The following is a 7,032-nucleotide window of genomic DNA, read 5'->3' as shown; positions in this document are numbered from 1 at the left end:
AAACACAATCATTTGCATAGGTGTAATGACCTGCTGCACCTGTTCGTGACTCACAGGTGTTCAAGCTGGGACTAATAGACCTGACTTGTGTTCAGGACACACCACATGAAAAACGGGTTAAAAAAACTAAGATGATCATTGTTATTGGATAATGGTAGGAAGTCCCTTCTCCATTTCCATCAGTTTTGCCCCTGTTATGTTGTGTCTGTTATGTATGACTCAGCATTCAGTTCTTGATGGACACAGACTTTCCAGGAGACAGAAGAGCTTCAAGGTTTGAAATTGTTATTTTTCCTCTTCAAAATCAGAATTGTTGTTGTAGAAGAAGTATTAAGTTCACTTCTGAGGTTTTCCCTTTAGTTTTCAGTACTGGAATTCAACAATGTTTCATAGCAGAAAAAAATTGATATGGCATAATTTATCCATTTTTGTCATGAAAATCTTACAGGAATTTGAGGAAACACCTTAAAAGGCTATTTAAATGTGCTGTTTATTGTATGATTGATAGTTAACTTAATGCATTTTATCCCTCTCTCTTTCTCTCTCTCTCTCTCTCTCTCTCTCTCTCTCTCTCTCTCTCTCTCTCTCTCTCTGTCTCTCTCTCTTTCACTCACTCTCATTCGCTCTCTTTCTTCCTTCCACAGTGATGTTGGGACATCACAGCTGGTACTTCCAAACTGAGCTTTGTAAAAAACCTATTTCAACCATTCCTCTGTCCTCTCTGGCTGTGTGGAGTACGCTTCCTCTATCAGCACTGCTAAATAGTCAACCTCATCCTCAATCGTCCCACGTCCTGTGGCTGAAGCGAGTGGACGATGGCCTCAGAGATCTTCTCTCTCAACCTGGCTGTATCTGAGATCCTCTACTGCCCGTGTTCTGTCTTCTTCGTTGTCTACATACACCTCCCTATTCCCTCTCTCCTAGTCTCTCCTCTGGTCGGACCCTGTTCCAGTGCTGTATATGTTTTGAACACTACCTGGCGGTGGTCCATCCTGTGGTCTTCCTGAAGTACAAACTCCTCAGATACAAGGTGGCATGTCCTGGGTTAGTCTGGTTGGTTCTGGGTTAGTCTGGTTGGTTGTAATCATGTTCTGTCAAAGAGCCTAAATGTTATATATTATGCGCCTGTGGGTGAAATAGTGGTCTTATTTTAATTTATGTTATTCTGCTGCCTCTGTTTTCAGGGCCGCCCATGCATGGCACAAGAAATCAGGTGAGAAGCACTTTTTTTTTAGAACAGTTCAATGCACAACCATTGGACATGGGGAGGAGAGGAGACAACAGAGAATGGTACCACACCAGACACAAACATACAATTTTGCTGTATTCCCAAAAACCATATTGAACCATCAGAAGTCTCCCTCCTGCATCGTGGTCTGTCTTTTGTTCCAATTAATGACTTTCAGAAATGTTTCAGAAATATCAGATTACGGGAGTGATGGTTTGACTTCCCTTCCTGTAGATTTTGTTTTGTTCATTTTTATTATTGAGATCTAGGTCTCATTTGCAAATGTGCCTGGGAATAATACAGAAATGTAAACACAAAAAGATATTCTATTAACAATCAAATAAAACAAACACATGTATCAATGTAAAAATCCCTTGACTTTCTCCTAAACTGACCCAGAGACAACAACACATTGGAGATTATTCCACATGACAGGGTCCTGGTAGGAAAAGGTAGATTTACACAACTCTGTGGATACACGTGGAGTCTCCATCATTAACGAACCCTGTCATTGTTGTAATCAGAGTTTCTATATTTCAACAATGATGTTAAGTAAATTGGTAGTTTTTTGAGTAAGGCTTTATAAACAAAAACAGAATAATGAAGTGACCTACAGTTGAAGTCGGAAGTTTACATACACCTTAGTCAAAAACATTTAAACTCAGTTTTTCACAAATCCTGACATTTAATCCTAGTAAAAATGACCTGTCTCAGTCTTAGTTCAGTTAGTGTCACAACTTTATTTTAAGAATGTGACATGTCAGAATAATAGTAGAGAGAATTAATTATTTCAGCTTTTATTTCTTTCATCACATTCCCAGTGGGTCAGAAGTTTACATACACTCAATTAGTATTTTGTAGCATTGCCTTTAAATTGTTTAACTTGGGTCAAACGGTTTGGGTAGCCCTCCCCAAGCTTCCCACAATAAGTTGGGTGAATGTTGGCCCATTCCTCCTGACAGCTGGTGTAAATGAGTCGGGTTTGTAGGCCTCCTTGCTTGCACACGCTTTTTCAGTTCTGCCCACACGTTTTCTGTAGGCTTGAGGTCAGGGCATTGTGATGGCCACTCAAATATCTTGACTTTGTTGTCCATTTTGCCACAACTTTGGAAGTATGCTTGGGGTTATTTTCCATTTGGAAGACCCATTTGCGAACCAAGCTTTAACTTCCTGACTGATGTCTTGAGATGTTGCTTTAATATATCCACATAATTTTCCTTTCCTCATGATGCCATCTATTTTGTGAAGTGCTCCAGTCGCTCCTGCAGCAAAGCACCCCACAACATGATGCTGCCACCTCCGTGCTTCACAGTTGGGATGGTGTTCTTCGGCTTGCAAGCCTCCCCTTTTTCCTCCAAACATAATGATTCAATCATTATGGACAAACAGTTCAATTTTTGTTTCATCAGACCAGAGGACATTCATCCAAAAAGTATGATCTTTGTCCCCATGTGCATAGTCTGGCTTTTTTATGGAGGTTTTGGAGCGGTGGCTTCTTCTTTGCTGAGCAGCCTTTCAGGTTATGTCGATATAGGACTCGTTTTACTGTGGATATAGATACTTTTGTAACTGTTTCCTCCAGCATCTTCACAGGGTCCTTGTTGTTCTGGGACTGATCTGTACTTTTCGCACCAAAGTACGTTCATCTCTAGGAGACAGAACGCCTCTCCTTCCTGAGCGGTATGATGGCTGCATGGTCCCATGGTGTTTAACTTGCGTACTATTGTTTGTACAGATGAACGTGGTACCTTCAGGCGTTTGGAAATTGCTCCCAAGGATGAACCAGACTTGTGGAGGTCTACAATTTTTTTCTGATGTCTTGACTGATTTATTTTGATTTTCCCATGATGTCAAGCAAAGAGGCACTGAGTTTGAAGGTAGGCCTTGAAATACAGCCAAAGATACACCTCCAATTGACTCAAATTGTGTCAATTAGTCTATCAGAAGCTTCTAAAGCCATGACATAATTTTCTGGAATTTTCCAAGCTATTTAGAGGCTCAGTCAATTTAGTGTATGTAAACTTCTGACCCACTGGATTTGTGATACAGTGAATTATAAGTGAAATAGTCTGTCTGTAAACAATTGTTGGAAAAATTACTTGTATTATGCACAAAGTGGATGTCCTAACCGACTTGCCAAAACTATAGTTTGTTCACAAGAAATTTGTGGAGTCGTTGAATAACGAGTTTGAATGACTCCAATCTAAGTGGATTTAAACTTCTGACTTCAACTGTACGTGTTTATAGCGAGGTCCAACCAGCTTGATGATAAAGGATGCAGTGGTGAGTGTCTGTCAGATGTTTGACCTTGAAGTGCACTATTATAAATGGTGTCCAAGGGCTTCATAACCCTGTTAGCTGCATTCATGTTTATAATATCACCATCATCTTTAACAGGAATGAATGAAGACTGAATTATCTGTTTTCTACTATTTAATGAAATGCAAGCTCTATTCCGACAGGAGAAGCCCAACTTAACTCTTCATTTCTTGACTAACTCGTCAACATCCTTTTTAAAACATACCTTTTCATCAATCCAGATGACCAGATATTTATAGGCGGCGACACGATCAATAAGGGCACCATCTGACGTGCTTATGCACAAATCATCAGTTACATTATTACATGATTAGGAAAATATCATGTACTTGGATTTACCAGCGTCTTGTACCAACTTCAGGTCAACTAAGGCTTTCCACAAGGTAGTAAAAGCAGACTGAAGAGTCCGAGCCTGAGCTGCCGTAGGGGCAGTAGCATATACAACAGTGTCAACAGTGTTAATATTGGGTCTGCAGGTTATGTACACAGAGAGTGTAAACCAGCCAAATAGCTTCTCAAATTGTCCATATTTTGAAAGAAAATTGTGATATAGGCCGGGACTTAAACAAATTGCGCTTGTAGACAATGCAGCTTTTAAAGGTAATGGGACCACGTTCGTGGAGATTGTATTCAAGGGAAATGCTGCACATGTCGGGTCATTAAATGTCAAGGGTAGTAAAGTATTGATTGAAGTGTGTCATTCTGTTTAAACTTTATAATGTACTTGTTGTAAATAGACCTAGTGTCATTCTGTTTAAACTTTATAGTGTACTTGTTGTAAATAGACCTAGTGTCATTCTGTTTAAACTTTATAGTGTACTTGTTGTAAATAGACCTAGTGTCATTCTGTTTAAACTTTATAGTGTACTTGTTGTAAATAGACCTAGTGTCATTCTGTTTAAACTTTAGCATGACATTTTATTGGCAGAGAGACCGGCAATTTAGCTGGTTAATACCGAAATAGACTGGCGCCAAACGTTTGCATGTGTTTCTCTTGAAATGATGAATGATAATTTTGCTTGAAAGTTACTATGAAGATATTGTTGGGTTGATGAGATTAAATACATCCTTAATTATGATCTCCCTGTCAGTCTGTCTTCTTTAAAGAGGTTCATTAAAGGATATGTCTGTATATTTGTAATAAATAATAACAATAACTATAATAACAAATACAATTACATATATATTATATTTTTCCATTAAATCAATGGTCAGATCCAGCTATAATGGTGTCATGACATTTACATTGAATTCTTCTGCCTTGACCACCATGTTGTGTAACTAGGGCCTGGAGTTTATCCTGACTTTTTGACCTGACCTGGTTTGGAGAAACTCGGAGCCCTATCCATCCATCCATAACACATTCTACACAGCACAGCATATTCTCTTCAACCATGCTAAATGTCACTTAGTGTTGTCATAACCAGTGGAAAACATTTGCATGTCAGGTGTGGTCCATGAAGTGAGGGGATGGGCAGCATCAGTTTACAGACCGGTGAAATACAGGTGTCTGAGTGGGGGTGGCTGAGGGTGATGGACAGCATCAGTTTACAGACCGGTGAAATACAGGTGTCTGAGTGGGGGTGGCTGAGGGTGATGGACAGCATCAGTTTACAGACCGGTGAAATACAGGTGTCTGAGTGGGAGTGGCTGAGGGTGATGGACAGCATCAGTTTACAGACCGGTGAAATACAGGTGTCTGAGTGGGAGTGGCTGAGGGTGATGGACAGCATCAGTTTACAGACCGGTGAAATACAGGTGTCTGAGTGGGAGTGGCTGAGGGTGATGGACAGCATCAGTTTACAGACCGCTGAAATACAGGTGTCTGAGTGGGAGTGGCTGAGGGTGATGGACAGCATCAGTTTACAGACCGGTGAAATACAGGTGTCTGAGTGGGAGTGGCTGAGGGTGATGGACAGCATCAGTTTACAGACCGGTGAAATACAGGTGTCTGAGTGGGAGTGGCTGAGGGTGATGGACAGCATCAGTTTACAGACCGGTGAAATACAGGTGTCTGAGTGGGAGTGGCTGAGGGTGATGGACAGCATCAGTTTACAGACCGGTGAAATACAGGTGTCTGAGTGGGAGTGGCTGAGGGTGATGGACAGCATCAGTTTACAGACCGGTGAAATACAGGTGTCTGAGTGGGAGTGGCTGAGGGTGTGGTTGTAGGTGAAGGAGGGAGGGAGGGCAGGAGGGAGCAAAAGAGAGAGAGAGAGAGACACACACGTGTTCTCTCTGTTTGGAGGGAGTTTAAGGATAAGTTATGGTTCAAGTTCTCATTCTGAATGGTTGTGAGAGTTGAAGTTTGAGATAGGGTTCAAATAAAAAATAGAAAACCAGTGTCCCCGACTGATCACGAGTCATGTGATTACGCTCATAACCCCCAACCAAAGCGTACTTGTTGGTAATTGTTGCCCCTAGTGGCCGGTTTAAAAGGCATTTCCCGACATCCTCAAGACATGGATAGGCATCCAATCCCCCTGTGGACACTGGACTGCATCGGGTGTATCAGGTGTCTCTGAGGAAGAGGTGACGGAATCGTTCCAAGAATATATTTTCTTTCGGGTTATGTAGATTTGTAAAAATGTATAATTTCTTTCACCTCATTAGAACATTCCGAAATATGGAACACACTTTTTTTCGAATCTCAAGAGAAAAATGACTTTTAACGGTGACAATTAAAGTAATAGGGTTGACCGTTGAATGCACGCTTAAAAAATATATTTTTACTTGTTATTTTCCTACAATCTGACATTCCTCGTCAGAGCTCTGGTCGACTTCTAAAATGGCAACCTATACCCTATATTTATTTATTTTATTTTAGTTCAACTTTATTTAACTAGGGCTCTAGTCAAAAGTAGTGCACTTTATAAGGAATAGGGTACCATTGTAGATACACTGTGGTCTACATCAGCAGGTTGAGATGACACGACAAGCAGGTGTGGCAGGGCAGGGCAGAGATTTGGATATTTAGTGTGAGGTCATCAGTTCCAGCACCTGTGACAGACACAACACACCACACCTCAGAGGACAGAGACGCTGAATCAATAGGCTACAGGTGAGTTAAATAGTTTCATTTGTATTTTTAAATTATAATAATAATTTTTCATTTAGAATTTAATTTATCTCAACTGAGAAATATTGTAATATTAGCAATTTATACAAATATATCGACATATTTTGATATTTCGTCATGTTTACAAAGTGATAATCTCTATTGATTATATGATCTACAAAGGATTGTAAGAGAGTATCTTTATTAATTTAGCTTCATTAGGTTTTGTGTGTGTTTCATTGTGATTTTGGCATAGCTGCACACCTAGTTGATGGTACTCAGTGTTTTTAATACATTTTTCATCCAATGTAAAAAATAATCTGTCATTACCAGAATAATACTGTATCAACACCCTTGGGTACAGAATGTATGTGCATATATAAGATGAGTAAAGACTGCAATTACAGACAGATAAATAGTTTACATG

Source organism: Oncorhynchus mykiss, chromosome 19 (assembly GCF_057628025.1).
Source record: "Oncorhynchus mykiss isolate SJ-2025 chromosome 19, ASM5762802v1, whole genome shotgun sequence".
Lineage (NCBI taxonomy): Eukaryota > Metazoa > Chordata > Actinopteri > Salmoniformes > Salmonidae > Oncorhynchus > Oncorhynchus mykiss.
The sequence above is the reverse complement of the archived record's forward strand: the minus strand, read 5'-3'. Positions refer to the sequence as shown.